Genomic DNA, 17579 nt, shown 5'->3' with positions numbered 1-17579 from the left:
GCGGAGTCAGGGGATATGGGGAGAAGGCAGGAACGGGGTACTGAATGGGGATGATCAGCCATGATCACATGAATGGCGGTGCTGGCTTGAAGGGCCGAATGGCCTACTCCTGCACATATTGTCTATTGTCTATTATTTCATGCAACACTGCTCTCAACTTCTCTATGTGCTCTAGTTCTACCCTGGGAAAAAAGACTAAGACCATTCACATTTTCTATGTCTCCCAAGATTTTATATACCTCCATAAGGTCGCCCCTCGGCCTCCTATGCTTCAGGGATAAAAGCTTCAATCTACCCAGTCTCTCCTTATAGCTGAAGCCCTCCAGTCCTGATAATAACCCAGTGAATCATTTCTGCAATCTTTTCTGCTTAATAACATCCTTCCTATAGCTTAAGAAAGAACTGCAGATGCTGGAAAAATCGAAGATAGACAAAAATGCTGGAGAAACTCAGTGGGTGAGGCAGCATCAATGGAGAGAAGGAATAGGTGACTTTTCGGGTCGAGACCCTTCAGACTGAAGAAGGGTCTCGACCCGAACCGTCACCTATTCCTTCCTATAGCTAGTTGACCAGTAATGCACACAATACTCCAAGTGCATTCTCACCAGTGTCCTGTACATTTGTAACACGACACCCTCACTCTTGCACTCGATGATCCCATCAATAAAGCCACGCCATGCACCTTCTTCACCAACCTGTCTACCTGTGTCACCACTTTCAGAGAATTATGTACGTCTACCACTAGGTCTCTGTTCTACCACACTCTCCACGGCCCTGTGTCTAGAATTTCATTGTTCCAAAGGCTATGAAGCTAGTATGGTGGCAAATGAGGAAATATTGAAGGAGAATAATTTAAGACATCGATGAATATTGGACAATGGCAGATATATACAGGGAATTTAGTCAAGGGAATTTCGTCAAGAGTCAAAATTTAGTCAAGAGCCCGAAACGTTGTCTATTTCCTTCGCTCCATAGATGCTGCTGCACCCGCTGAGTTTCTCCAGGACTTTTGTCTACCTTCGATTTTCAAGCATCTGCAGTTCCTTCTTAATCAAGAGCGTTTTATTGTCATTTGTACCGAAACAGAACAATAACATTCTTCCTTGCAGCAGCCCAACTGGTTTATAAACTCCATTTTCAATAGATAATGTTATAAGCAGACAAAAAAAGTTAAATTAAAAAAAAATATATATATAATGCTAAAATAAAACAAAGCTTGAAGTCCCTAGTGCAACAAACACAGTTTGTAGTTCAACGATTAGCTAAACTTCGTAATGTTCAATAGCTGGATGGTTGTTGGGAAGAAGCTGTTCCTGAAACTGAACGTCACAGTTTTCAGACTTGTATCCTTTCTCCCCAATGGCAGGAGTGAAATGAAGCATAGCTAAGGTGATATGGGTCTTTGATGTTGCTGGCTGCATTTTTGAGGCAGCGTCTCCTATCGATCCCTCCGATGATGGGCAGGTCAGTACCCATGATGGATCAGGCAGTGTTCCCACTTTTTGTAATCTCCTTCGTTCCTGGTTGTTCGAGTTGCCGAACCAGATCATGATGCAACTGGTCATTATGGCCCCCACTGTACGCCTGTATATGTTAAAAGGAGGACATACTTTGTCTTGATTGTCGCCACCCTGTGGAATGCGGATGTTTGATTATTTTTCTTTACAAGTGCACATTCAGTGCGTAATGGGACAATGGAAATCTATTCAGAAAATCATGAAATGTGGACAGATTTAATGGCTGAGGGCTGGGCATTGACTTGGAAGCAGGAAGGGGTGTGGGTGGGGATTTGCTTTAAATCAGCTGATTGGGATATTTACGGTTTTCTTCTTGTTTATATATTTCTTGTCTTACCTACTGACAAGCTGATTGACCAGATGGAGAAGAAAGGTCCTGACTCAATGTGTCACCCATCCATTCTATGTAGAGATGCTGCCTGACTTGCTGAGTTATTCCAACACTTTGTGTTTAGATTGAAGAGATGACTGATCGTTGGCTGGGAAATAAGCAACACACCAGGTCATAGGGTGAGTGAGGGCAACTGGTTAGGCTGTGGGGTGGGAAGCATTATGGAGATTGGTTTAGTTTACTTTAGTTTAGAGATACGGCGTGGAAACAGGCCTTTTGACCCATTGAGTCCATGCCGACCAATGATCACATGTATACCAGTTCTATGCTATCCCAGTTCTGCATCCTACGCACTACGGGCAATTTACAGTAGCCAATTAACCTACAAACCTGCATGTTTTTGAAATGTGGGAGGAAACCGGAGCACCTGGAGAAAACTCACGCGGTCACAGGGAGAACGTGCAAACTCTGCATAGATAGCACGCACAGACTGGATTGAACCCGGGTCTCTGGTGCTCTAAGGCAGCAAGCCTATCACTGCACCACTGGTGCTTGTGGATGGAGTCCAATTGTTCGATCATATGACTATTCCAAATTTTGAGGTGGAGCTCCAGTTTTGAGTGAGTAGATACATGTTAGTGTTGGAGGTGAACTGATACCCTTGCAAAGGATAAGAGATGCTCGTTGAATGGGAGGAATTCAATCTAGGAATGTCATGGAGTCATACAGTGCGGAAACAGGCCCTTCGGTCCAACTTACCCACACCTACCAACATGCCCCATCTACACCAGTCCCACCTGCCTGGGTATGGCCCATATCCTTCTAAACCTGTCCTATCCATGTACCTGTCCAAATGTTTCTTAAACGTTGCGATAGTACCTACCTCAACTACCTCCTCTGGCAGCTCGTTCCATACACCCACCACCCTTTGTGTAAAAAGGTTACCCCTCAGATTCCTGTTAAATCTTTCCCCCCTCACGTGAAAAAATGGAGGCATGATAAATTCCAAGGGTTTATTGGATGGTTTGCTTCTCCTGGCTTGCAAGCAGATTGTAAATGCATGCCTTTCACATGTTGCCTTTCATGCCTTCCACATGCTGCCAGGCTCCCTGTGGCTTGCTCAATCTGATTGTACAACCTCATTAAAATATTCAAATCACAACCCTCCTTCATTTGGTTATTTAAATATTTTATTTTGGCTTTCTGCTGCTAAGCCCCTGTTAAAATCAGATGTGAGCGAGTTAGATTTGTGGTCTGGACTTTTATTTTTTGAAGGTTCTTATCTTCACTATCTACAATACCATCCACTTATGTGTCATCTGCAAATGTGCTAATCTTGCCATGTATGTTCTCATCCAAATCATTGATACAGATGACAAACAGCAATGGGCCCAGTACCGAAGCCTGAAGCACACCACTAGCCACAGGCCTCCAGTCCAAGAAACAACCTTCAATCTCAAGTTCAAGTTTGTGTTTATTGTCACTTAGCCAATTAAGGTTGAGTGAAATTTGAGTTACACTCTGCTTCCTCCCATGGAGCCAATTTTCTATCCAATCATCTATCTCTCCTTGGATCCCATGCATTCTAACCTTCCAGAGCAGCCTACCATGCAACACCTTGCTGAATGCCTTGCTGCAATCCATCTAATATCTAAACCTCTGCCCTCATCAATATTTTTGGTCACATCATCAAAATACTCAATCCGATTTGTGGGACACCACCTCTCATGTACAAAACCATGCTGACTACCCCAATTTCAGCCCTTGTCTATCTCAATGCATATTTTAAGGTACTGTGGACTCTGTTATACTCCCCCATCCCCCCAAATCTCTGATGTCTTTTCCTCTGACAAGAGACTCTGTGCTCACAGCTTCCGACCTGTTGTGTGGGACACCTCCATTTGTTGCCGTCAACATAACTGTGTTGGGAGCAACAAAAAGACAATGCACTGGCTCACTTCATGATCAGAGGTCAGAGGAACTTGATGTTAATTTTATCCCATCATGTTCAGAAATACACACATCAAGGGACACGACTGCCATCACAAGAACATGAAAGGGTAAAGATGGTTGTTAAAAACAACTCTATCCACATGTGATGAGACTATCAATTATTTAATCTGCATAAACAATGACGCCAATTCAGAATGCAGAGTCTTGCAACTGTATATAGTCTTTTACCAGAGTAGGGGAATCAAGAACCAGAGGGCATAAGTTTAAGGTGAGAAGGAAAAGATTGAATAGGAATTTAATAGGCAACTTTTTCCACACAGATTATGGTGGGTATATGGAATGAGCTGCCAGAGGAGGTAGTTGAGCTAGGTACCATATAAACATTTAGAAGTCATTTGGATAGGAAAGGTTTAGAAGGAATTGGGCCAAACGCAGGCAGGTGGGACAAATGTAGTTGGGGCACCTCGGTTAACATGGACAAATTGGGCCAAAGAGCCTGTTTCAATGCTGAATGACTCTATGACACTGTGGTAAAAGGAGTCTAACAGGAATGCAGTAGACCCAAAGGATAGTGTTGCAGATTTTGCAAAGAACTGCCAAAATCTCTTTGCAGTGGGGCACCACATTTAACACTCCTATGTGTAGATCGGCAAACAAGTAATTCCTGAAAGGTTGACTGCTCTTCACGAGTCTTCTCCCAATATTGCTTTGTCGATAGGCAGTTCGTGAAGTTGAGTGGTTGGGTGTAATGTTGTAACTGATGGGTCAACCTGAAGACTCTGTGCCAATTTTAATCTGACCCAGGTCCCGAAGAAGTTCACTATTCATTTGAATGCAGATGGATGACTGCCAGGGACCAAAACTAAGTAACTTCCAATTTTTGGATTAATTGAAGTTAATTAAAACCTTTCTAGCTTTTGTTTATTTTAAATGTTATTGTTTTAATTATTAAAAAATATATATATTTAAAATGTTGCTCCTGTTAAACAATTTGATCTTAAACACCACAGGTAGGACTTTCATTTACACAACCTTAATTTTCATGAACTGATAATTTAAATTACACCATTAAATAGAGCATAGCTTTGTGATCTGTTGAAATAAGATCTAGAGGGATACGGGTTATGTGCATGTAGGTAAGTGATGGTCTTGGCATGATGTTCAGCACTGGCACTGTGGGGTGTAGGGTCTATCCTTGTGCTGAACTGTTCTATGTTCTAAGGTGATAGTTGGCCAATATGCAGGAAGGTGGTTTGTTATGGGATTTCTGACTATCTCATAATCATTACCCGTTTTGTGACTGGGTGTCCAAGGTTCTTTTTGAGCCCCTCTTAGATAGTTTAGTGTAGAGATACAGAGTAAACAGGCCCTTCGGCCCATTGAGTCTGCGCTGACCAGCAATTCTACCCCGTACACTAACACTATCCTATACACGATGGACAATTTACAATTTTACCAAGCCAAATAGCCTACAAACCTGTACTGTATGTCTTTGGAATGTGGGGAGGAAACCGGAGCATCCTGAGAAAACCCACGCGGTCACAGGGAGAACGTGCAAACTCCATACAGACAACATCCATAGTCAGGTTCGAACCCGGGTCTCTGGCGTTGTAATGCCCCTGTCCATGAACGGAAACCTCTGGAGTCTTTGCGCCCCACCCAAGGTTTCCGTGCGGTTCCCGGATGTTCCCGGAGGTTTTTGTCAGTCTCCCTAATGGTCAAAAGTGGTTTCCGCTTCTTCTATGTTCTGCCGATTATTTCAAAAAATTCAAAACCGTCCGCGACTAAAAACAGGTTGCCGTTTTAAAAATCGGTAATTTTTTAGTCGAAGCCGGTTGCGATGCTAGTTGAAGGTGGTTGCTGGAGGTTGCAGGTGGTTGCCGGAGGTTGCAGGTAGTGGAAGGTAAGACCTTCCACTACCTGCAACCTCCAGCAACCACCTTCAACTAGCATCGCAACCGGCTTCAACTGAAAAATTACCGATTTTTAAAACGGCAATCTATTTTTAGTCGCGGCCGGTTTAGTCGCAGACAGGGGCATTAGGCAGCAACTCTACCCCTGCGCCACCATGAGACCCTCTTTGCTCACCTGGGGCATCTGCAGCAAAACCTTTTTATGCTCTTTCAGGATGTACATAATTTTGCTGAAATGCTGTTGCAGAATCCTTATGAACTTTACTCACAATCTTGTCAGACAAAGCAGACAGTAAAATCCATACCCTTGTGCACGAGCCCTCAGTGATGTCGCTTCCCAGTACAACATATCGCAGCACCAAAGGATGCTGCCACTGTGCCCTGAATTTCAACCACTTTCCTATTTATCAATCTTTTATGAAGCGAATTGCAGTGAATCGTATGATGCAGCTCTTGAATTTTTCACAAGTTAAATAGAAATCGTTTGAAATCAGTTCTTTGACCTTCCGATATTAGAAACAATGATTTGATGTATATCTGCTTTGGGTATTATTAATGAGCTCCAGCTCGTGTCTTTTCAAGATGATAAACATGGACACACATATGGAAAGCTGTATTTATCATCGGCATTGCTCTCTACCGAGCAAAAACACAAATCACCAGTAATATAAAATGAGTATTGTGGAAAACTGAAGTTTATGGGTGAAAATGAGTTGATGGAAAATTCAATTTAAGTTATTTTAAACTTTATGCTCTCTCTCTCTCCCTCTCTCTCTATCGATCTCCAACCAGAATGGGCTGGATTTTTAAGACATTCTGCCATCAGTTAATGTTACACTGCATCTGGCATTCAGTACAATTGAGTCATGAGTCTTGAGCATGTTTAATTGTCATACGTGCTAACAATGGAACCATGAAATTCTTATTTACACCAGCTTAAGAAGACTGGACAATATATTTTTAAATTGGTATATTAATAACTGTAAAATTAGTGCAACCCCCCCCCCCCCCCAAGTCTTTAGTGCAACCAAAGAGAGCCCATGGAGGTTCATGGTTGCTGAGGTTAGTGTTGTGTGGGGTCCAAGAGCAATTGATGGGGAATTTTGCCCTTCTATCCCATACCTTTGCAATAAGATATTATCTTATTGTCGGAATAAGATGACAGCTGGTCTCTTGGCTAAGAGCAATGAAGCCAAGAGGTCTCTTGACAATTAAGTCCAGAATATAAACCACAAATTTCCTGTCAAGTTCAGCACTGTGTACATCAAGCCATTACACAGACTTAAAATCCAATTTGCGATACAATAAAGATGAAATTTAGAATGGTCATTTCAACTGTCACAATGCACAGATTTGAGTTCTATCAAATACCAGCACCCTTGCACTGCGACTAATATTTGCTTTTAACATTTTCCCCTCAGAAAAAGAATGATCGGAATATCATAGCCATTGTTTGGTATAAACTCCTGGTTTAGGTTAAACAGGCCTGCCTTTAGTCAGAAACCTCCACGAGTCACAAGAGTACATTAGATTTTACTTCGGAGTCACGTGAGTGACTACGTGAAGAACCCGCTCAGCGCGCATGCGCGGCATTAACGCCAGCAGTGCAACAGCGGCTGCAGCGGGAATTAGGCGCTCCCGCTACAGAATGAAACGGACCGTCAGGTGAGTACCCTGAGGTCGGGTTTCTATTACAGGGGAGCCTTTTTCTGCTTGTGTTTTACAGGCAGAGAAAAAGGCTCTGGAACAAAACTGTCCCCCGTTCAAGGAGGAATGTTTTTCCGTCGGGGAGGGGAGCAGCAACAGGCGGTAGGAGCGTTTACCCGGTGTACCGCTATTCCCTGACACCGTGCCGAGCCCAGCGCGCTAGTACCTGAGCAGCGGGCTGGATGCATAGCCACCCAAAGAGGCATCCGGCAGGTGTTCCCGATTTCGGACGGGACGTCTCTCCACCCGCACGAGGGGAGAGAGAGCCGCCTGAGCCGCTGGAGCGGCTCTCGGAGCAGGTGCCTGCGAGACGCGCTGCTTGAGGGGCGCTCTCGCTTCTACAAGGCACAAAAGCTCTAGAAAAACCTGTCCCCCGCTCGACTCCAGCGGAGGAGCGTTCCATTTCAGGGGGGGCAGCAACAGGCGGTAGGAACAATTACCGGGCGCTCCGCTATCCCCATCACCGCGCCGAGCCCAGTCCCGCTAGTGCCTGAGCTGCGGGCTGGATGTTTAGCCATCCGAAGAGGCATCCGGCCGGTGGCTTCCGACTTGTCGGAGGGGACGTCTCTCCACCCGCATGGGAGAGAGACAGCCGCCTGAGCCGCTGGAGCGGCTCCTGGAGCAGGAGCTCCTGCGAGACACGCTACGTGAGGGGCAGTCTCGCTGGAGGGTTCAGGCATACCCTCCACTGTGCCTAGGCACTGCCCATCGCTTCCTCCTTAGTGTGGTTAGCTTTGGGGTGACCAGTGGCTGGGCTGGTCATGAAGAGGGGTCATTGGCTGAACAACATCGGGAGTATGCTTGAGGTACAGGATCATGAAGAGCTGCTGGGTGTGGCCGCTATGTGGCTCCACCACTAGCGAGATGGCTTTTCAGTCTCAACTGATGGCCAGCTTACTACCTGTTCTTTTCAAAAATCTCCAAGACAGGTAGTCATGAGGCGTTGGATTTCATCACGCTTCCCCTAAATTGCATTTACTCAAAGTGGCCACCATTATTGGAGGGTACATTGAGCATTGCTTTAAAAAAGCCAAAATATCAAAAAATGAATTTGATATCCCTGACGTCGGCTATCATTTTCGCATGCTCTTTCCAGAGGGTCACGGTAGTATGGTAAAACACCTGACCTACTGTTCGCAGTGCTCCGCAACTTCTCAGGATGTTACAAAACCTGCCCTCAAAGAACGCCGACCTCACAAAAACTGGACGCAGTGTCCAAAATATCGGCGCAAGAGGGCAGGGTCTGGAATGAGCACCACACGTAAACCAGTCAGCAGTACCTCTAACGCGTCCACCAGGAGGGTCCACCTCATGGTACTGGTGAAAGCTCGGGGCCTGCATGCCAATCCCGTAAGCCTTTCAGGCCAAGGCCCAGAGCAGGCCCCATGGAAAATGCGCCACCCCCCAACACCACCACCACGTCAGACAACGTGCAAGACTCATTGGACCGGCAGGAAACAGAAGAATACCCATAACCATGGAGGTAGGTGGGTCTGGTTCCTACCAACGTATAGAAAATAGGGGCTTAATACTAACAGGGGGGAGATTACACCTGTTTTAAGAAGCACAGGAGTCTATCACAAGTGATCAGTATATACTCAATGGCTTTAGTGGATACAAAATACAATTCATACTAGAAAAATTGCCACCAGTTCAACATTTACCCCAGAGGGTATTTTCCCTCTCCGTTAAAGAAACGAGAATGACAAGCTGTACTGGTGAGACTAATTACAAAGGGTATCATGGGAAACATGAACCCTTGGAATTCGTATCAAATATTCGTCACTAAACCCAAAAAGATGGTGGATGTCGCATCATCATTGACTTAACTTCACTAAATATGGTTGTTAAGTATATACATTTCAAAATGGAAACGGTTGTTACTGCCAAACAACTAATTTCCAAAGGATACTTCATGGCAAGCATTGATCTTAAAGATGTTTACTATTTTAGTACCATTCACAAGGATCATCGCAGATACCTGAAATTTACCTGGATGGGGCAGCTATGGCAATTTAAAGCGTTGCCCAATGGGAAAATAGGCAAGACCATGGAATTGACTATGTTAGCTGTATCAGCTACCAAACAGTTATTCGAAACCCTGGGATTGTCTTACATCCAGATAAATCTAAGTTGAAGCCATCCACAATCATGGACTACTTGGGCTTCACAATTAATTCAATCTACATGACTGTAACTTTGCCAAGAGACAAAACAGTTGAATTGGCACAATCATGCAACAATTTAATGGTCCACGTACTCCCAACTATTCGACAAGTAACAGAGTAATTGGGAATATGGTAGCAGCATTTCCGGCTACACAATTCAGACCTTTGCACTGTCAAAACTTACAAAGAGCAAAGGTACAGGCACCAAAACGACATACAGGTCATTATGATCGTGTCATGAAGTCACCACTGAAGCAATATCATAACTACAGTGGTGGGCAAAAAATGTTTGGCATAATTTCAACCTATTATCATCACTAACAAGTAGTAGATGGACTAACCCAGAATCATCGTTACCACTTACACTGGGCATTAATTATCTCCAGATGTTGGGTGACTTTTATGGTTTAAAAGCATATGCACAAATATGCATCACTTGCATGTACGGTTACAAATAGATAATACTACGGTGGTGGCCTACATTAACCATATGGGCGGCATAAAATCGGTATCATGCGACAAGTTGGTCAACACAATTTGGCAATGGTGTGTCGAAAGACATATTTGGCTATCAGTAACTTACCTGCCAGGTAAGCTAAATACAGTGGCAGACACCAGGTCACGTAAATTTAATGACAATGGATGTTAAACCCCAAATAATTTGCAAAAGTTATCATGCAATATGGCACGCCAGATATCGATTTATTTGCATCAAGGCTAAATCACCAGGTACCTATGTATGTCGCTTGGGAACCAGACCCTGAGGCAGCAGCGGTAGATGCGTTCGCGCTGGATTGGGGAAATTCTCCTTCTATGCATTTCCTCCCTTCTGCCTCATCAGTTGGGGACTACGCACAATACAAATGGACTCTGCTTCAGGTATTTTGATAGTACCCGACTGGCCTACACAGCCATGGTTCCCAAAACTCCATGACATGGTTGTTGAAACTCCGATGGTATCCCCAGTGACCCAGAGTTATTAACACCCAGTGTCGGGCACAAGCCACCCGTGCCATGAAAATCAAACTCCTGGGTTGCAGATTCTGCACAAACCACTTCTGGGACTGGGATTATCAGAACAAACCATCGACACCATGTCAGCATCCCTTCGAACATCCATTAAAAAACAGCACTTGTCCAGCATCAAGAAATGGGAGAAGTACTGCTTGGATAAAGGGACCACCTACTCAACCGCTACAGTTACCAACGTACTGGAATTCCTGGCGAACCTTCACCACGATGAAGGACTCAGCTACAGAGCCATCAACACGGCTAGAAGTGCCATGCCTGTCTATTTAAAACCAGCTCCAGGACAACAGGCCATGGGGTCCCACCCACTGGTGGTCAAACTAATGAAGGGTATTTACAACTCTAACCCCCTAGACCAAGGTACACCCATACATGGGATGTCAGTATGGTCCTGACATACCTCAGGGGATGGCCACCAGCCAGACCCCTTAACCTGGAACAATCTATGCTCAAAACACTCATGTTGATGGCACTTGTATCTGCACAGAGGGTCCAGTCACTACACCTATTGCGACTGGACAACATGATCACAGCTCCAGACCAGATCTGTCGTTATCCAGCGACAGATCAAACAGAGCAGACCAGGAACACCTAATCCAGTCGTGGAATTCCGGGCTTACCCACCAGAACCACGGTTATGTGCCATGACCCACCTACTATCTTACATAGACACAACCAAAATATTCGAGGGAGATGAAAAGCCTTGTGGGTCAGTCATAAAAAACCTTATGGTCGGGTGACGAGCCAAACCATTGCGAGATGGCTCAAACAGGTGCTAAAAACTGCTGGGATAAACACTAACATGTACAAATTTTATTCCACCAGGGCAGCATCCACGTCGACGGCTAAAAGAATGGACATGCCTATAGACCACATCCTGGCTACAGCAGGATGGTGGGGGGAAAGACCGTTCAGAAATTTTATAATAAGCCGTTGGCAAAACCTGTTTTATTTGCAGTAAAGATTTACGGACTGCAAATATTTAATTTAAACCCAGGGGAGCAATTTAATTTCTTTGTTGTTATTGTTAAAAAATACCATTGTGTTTTTCATCAAACAGATTCATTGGTTGATTACGATAACACTTCCTCCCTCAAGAACTTCGGCAGTGAGTGAAATAAAACTGTTACACGGTTTGAAATCACAGAGCTTTGAAGTCTTCACGTAGTCACTCACGTGTCTCCGAAGTAAAATAGTAAGATTAAACGAGAACTTACCAGTTTGAAGTTTGATCTGTATTTTATGAGGAGTTACGATGAGGGATTACGTGCCCTCCGCTCCCACCCTCATAATATGGGTCAAACTGATAACTGATGTCTCCTTTTCTTTACTATGTTTACTTCAATAACTGTGTCTATCTGTGATTCCACACCGCTGCTTGGAAGTATGCCGCGCATGCGCGCTGAGCGGGTTCTTCACGTAATCCCTCATCGTAACTCCTCATAAAATACAGATCAAACTTCAAACTGGTAAGTTCTCGTTTAATCTTGCTATTTTATGTTACAAGAGGCACGTTGTCAAATCCTTTTTCTAAGATTAACTGTTTAAACATAAATAAAGAAATAAAATAAACAAACAAATAAACAAACAAATAAATAAATAAATGCAGAGTTGGTTTTCTACCAAGTAACTGGTTAATAGAAATTAGAGCCTTTCATAGTATTATGGGACATGGCAATCAGTCAATTATTGTTTGATATGTGATCATTGGTGTTAATACAAAGCTATTACAGCTAAATGGAACACGTCCCATCAACAGCAAAGGATAAAAAGTCAAGATTATCAGTTTTTTAGTAATATTGTTTGGTAAATATTGACCGAGAATCTTTTTTTCTATAGTATCATGGGACCTTTAATATTCAGCTGAGGGGGTTGGTGAAAGGTCTGAGTGGCCTAATTTTAACACCTTAAAAGGTAACATCCTATCTGTCACAATCTGTTCCCGCTGAAAATCCATATTCTCACTGCCACAGACGACTATGGAGGTCAAGTCAATGGATATTTGTAAGGTGGAGATATCAGGGGTTATGGGAGGAAGGCGGGAGAATGGGTTTGAGAGGGAAATATAGACCAACTATGATTGAATGGTGAAGTAGACTTGATGGGCCAAATGGCCTAATTCTGATCCTAGAAGTTATGGAACTACTGAATGCAAAGAGTTTCTGTCCATTTTGTTCTAGACCTTCAATTAGATTAAATATATATATTTATTTATTTAGAGCAACTCGGAAGGAGGTCATTTGGCCCATTGAGTCCATGCTGACTCCCAGAAGAACAATCTTAGAAGTCTGTAGAAGAGTCCCGACCTATAACATTGTCTTTCCATGTCCTGACCTGCTGAATTACCCCCAGCCCTCTGTGCTTTACTCAAGATTCCAGCATCTTCAGCTCCTTGTCTCAAGGCTTGTATTCACTGGAGTTTAGTAGCATCTTATAGAAACATATAAAATTATAAAAGGATTGGACAAGCTAGATGCATGAAAAATGTTCCCAATGTTGGGCGAGTCCAGAACCAAGGGCCACAGTCTTAGAATAAAGGGGAGGCCATTTAAGACTGAGATGAGAAAAAATGTTTTCACCCAGAGAGTTGTGAATTTGTGGAATTCCCTGCCACAGAGGGCTGTGGAGGCCAAATCACTGGATGGATTTAAGAGAGAGTTAGATAGAGCTCTAGGGGCTAGTGGAATCAAGGGATATGGGGAGAAGGCAGGCACGGGTTATTGATTGGGGACGATCAGCCATGATCACAATGAACGGCGGTGTTGGCTCAAAGGGCCGAATGGCCTCCTCCTGCCCCTATTTTCTATGTTTCTATGTTTCTAATCTTATCATCCACTCTCCCTGTTTCCCTGATGCGCTGCATCAAACTTTCTGCCATCAATTCCCCTTTGAAAAATTTCAATATAATTTGCCTTTTAAAAAAACTGTTAATAAATAATAATCATCTGGGTTGTGCAAAAATGACACTGTAATGAAAAAAGTAGGTGTACTGAGTTTCATCAGGCAAGGATTTTGATTAAGTATTTTCAAGCAATGAATACATTATAATAAAACAACATGCTGTAATTGGGATGCCATGACTGTGAATTGCTATATTTAATTGCCAGCTTCATTGCACTCTCTAACCTTTTTTATAAGATGCAGCCACTCCCAGAGCACTGAACACCATCTCACTGTGAGCATCGCAAGTTCTTGTTCAAATGAATGCTTTCTTTTAATTTCTTCAAATGATATTGGCTCAGCACTAGGACAATTCAGATGGATGATATTTTAATGCAGCTGAATGTTATTCCACTGAACCGGAGAAACTATAAATTTTGCTTCATTGACAATGATCACACTATGCATAAAGTACAGCCGCTCGCTCCTATTGCCTTTGAATAATCACCTCTCGCAGCAGATGTTGCTTCAGAAACCAATTCTTTGGTGAAGAATTGTGGAAGATTAATTGTCTACAGCTGTTTCATGGCCCAAGGCAATCTTGATACATTTATGATAAGTTTAAGAGCTCACCAGAGGCAACACAAATTCCCTGGTGTGTGGAAGTCTTTATTCTAACACCTGGATTCATATGTCGTGTCTGTTTCATTACAATCCTTCTACAAGTCTAATAGCTCAAGTTTTAAATGACTGTGCAAGGTGCAGTGTCAGCCCGAAAAAGAGGGAGGATTATTCAAATTTGTGCAAATGAATTTGTTCCGTTCTCTCCCTCTGCTGAAATTGAAAGTCACCTGCTGTGACCTTGCTTTGTATAAAGCATGGGCAATTCAAATGGTTGCAATTTGGAACAGCATTGTCGGAAGAGCAGACTGCCTCTCAACAACAGAATGCAGCTCGATATGTATTTATAAATGATTTTCAAGAAAAAGATGGTGCCTTGACCTGTTGAAGTCCACAATCTCAATTAATTTGCTTTACGTATGGATTGTCCCTGCGGTGTAATGGACTCAGAAATTTGGCAGAAGGCTTGGTGGGATGGTTTACGGACGTATTCACAAGGTTAAAGACCAAGGCCAAGAATTTTGAATGGATTCCTAAGATCACATTATAGCTATTTAGACCTTAGACAGTAGAAATACAGTGTGGAAACGGTCCCTTGGGCCTTCCGAGTCCGCGCCGACCAGCGATCACTAGCACTATCCTACACACAATTTTTCTCCAAAGCCAATTAACCTAAAAACCTGGATGTCGTTGGAATGTGGCAGGAAGCCGGAGCACCCAGAGAAAACCCACCCAGTCGCAAGGAGAATGTACAAACTACATACAAACAGCACCGGTAATCCGGTTTGATCCCGGGTCTCTGGTGCTGTAAGACAGCAATTCTAACACTATGTCACTGTGCCGCCCCCAATTGCTCTATAACATTCTAACAACTGAAAAATTGTTCATAAACCCTGAAGTGCTGTTGCTCATAATCAATCATTTATCCCACATTTACGTTCACAGAAATTAATTACCGTGTACAGCTGCTGCCCTATGATGTCATGCATTGGATTTAGTTAAAATAACTTGCATTTTCACTTTCTGAACTCTTACTCCACATTATCCGATCTTCAAGAGTCATTAAGGCTACTTATAATGTCAGAAGCTGTATGTAACCTATCGCCGAGGCATTAAAAGCTACAGGAACTGGGAGATGGCATTTATAAGAATGGGTGTCCATAGGGATAGTGTGAAGATAGTGGGTTGAATGGCCTGTTTTCATGCTGTAAGATTCTACAACTCTAATAATGACTCCAAGGCCAAGGCACAAAGAAGCTTGTAGGGACTTCTGAAGGCATTGATTTCCATTGTGGTCCATCTTCTTTGTTTTTAATTTTTCATTGTTTTGGAATAGGACTTGCATTTCTTGAGTTGGCACCACTCATTCCCATCACCTTCACATATTCTGCGCATTGTATCACTAACACCATTGTGCTATATTTGGCTCCAGTCGCTGGTTCATTGAGAGCCTGGCATTTGGTGAGTGAGGGACGGAGTGGGAGGTTGTTGTGCAGGGGAAATGACAACAATGGGCTTGCAATTGGAGTCAGGGTAGGTCAGGGAAAGACTGGCGATTTGTATGAGAAGCTGGTGTAGGGAAATCACAAGGAGATCATGGCAATTAGAGTGGGGTGGGGGCATGTGGACCAGATGTGTAGAATGGAACCTCAGATGCTAGTTTATACCAAAGAAAGACACAAAGTGCTAGAGTAACTCAGCAGGTCAGGTAGCATATATGGAAAAAAAGGATGGGTGATGTTTCGTGGTAGGGACCCTTCTTCAGAAAGTAGAGGGGTGGGAACTGGAGGGAAGAAAAGTCCAGAACAAATCAGGGCTGGCAACAGATGACCAAGGAAGGGTGGAGCCCATAGTTGCCCATTGATGGCTGGGGAAGAGATGATATCGAAGGACCAGACCTTGATAATGTGAGGATGAGAAGGAACAAGAGTGGAACTGGTCTAGGGAGCAATGGGGGGGGGGGGGGGGGGGGGGGGGGGGGGGGGGGAGGGGGACTGGGGACAGGGGGATGGGGGGGGGGGGGACACGGTGAGGGATTGCCTCCTGATATCAGCGAGATTACAAGAGAGTCTGGCACTTGGTATCAAGCTAACGTTCCACAATATGTTGGTGTATGGTGGGTAGAGAGAGTGACTGGCACTGTGGGTTAGAGTCAGAACATCATGTAGCAATGAAATGGGCCGTTCGGCCCACGTGTCCGTGCTGACCGAGATGTCCCATCCAAACGAGTCCCATTTGCCCATAGTTTGCTCACATTCCTCGAAACCTTTCTATCCATGTATCTGTCTGAATGTGTTTTCAATGTTGGGTATTGCACCTGTCTCAACTACTTCATCTGGCAACTCAGTCCATATACCCACCACACACAGAGTAGAAAATGTTGCTCCTCAGGTTCCTATTAAGTCTTGCTTCTCCCACTTTAAACCTATGTCCTCTGGTTTTTCATTCACCTACCCTGAGTAAAATACTATAGATATTGTGCATTCAACAGGAAGGTTTTAGAAGGCAAATGGGACTAGATCAGAGTACTAACTTGGTCAGCGTGGACAAGCTGGGCTGAACAGTGTGATTCTGTGCTATACAGCTCCATGGCTGCATATTGCACAGGTAATCTTCCACTTGATTTGTTTTTAGGTTCCCCTCTACCAATTTTGGACCAATTCTGCAGTTTAGATCCCATGTGAATGAAAGTAAATGGTCAAACAGTTGACTACGATCAGAAAAGTTTACTAAGGGAGCCAATAGATTAAAGGACAATGGCTTAGAAGTAGGTGCTGATTTTGCTGTGCTTTTTCTGCCCAATGAATAACATTATTTTGAAATCCATATGATCTGTTTATCGCTGTTTCAAGATCTGGAGATAAGGGTAGCTTCTATCAATTTTTTCCCAATGTTATTTTCAAAACAATTTATTGTAATCACAGTTTGCATTGCTGAAGATTTGCTCATAGATTTGAAGAAACCAATCTGAATTCTGAAGAATGGTTCCTGGTTTTTTGACTTCACCGAGAGAATTTCATCACAAACCTTAACTCCAAAGAGATAAAAAGTGCAAATATCAGTTGTCAAAAATGATCGACTCTTGCCTGTAGAGGTGAATGAGAGAAGCCAAGTTAGAAAGTGTGCAGAGAAGCACAGCTGGTGGAGCTGCTGCCTCCCATCGCCAGAGACTTGCGTTCGATCCTGACCTTGCCTACTGTCTCTGTGGAGTTTGCACATTCTCCCTATGACCCTGTAGTTTTCCTCCGGGTGCTCCAATTTCCTTCAACATACCAAAGAACTGAGGATTTCTAGGTTAATTGGGCCTCTGTATATTGCTCCGAGTGTGTAAGAAATGGATGAGAAAGTGGGATAACATAAAACTCCCGTGAATAGTTTCTCCAGGGCAGCACGGTGGAGCAGCAGTAGAGTTGCTGCCTTACAGCAACAGAGACCTGGGTTCGATCAAGACTATGGGTGC

The sequence above is a fragment of the Amblyraja radiata genome, chromosome 1 (assembly GCF_010909765.2).
Source record: "Amblyraja radiata isolate CabotCenter1 chromosome 1, sAmbRad1.1.pri, whole genome shotgun sequence".
Lineage (NCBI taxonomy): Eukaryota > Metazoa > Chordata > Chondrichthyes > Rajiformes > Rajidae > Amblyraja > Amblyraja radiata.
This window is presented reverse-complemented; position numbering follows the sequence as displayed.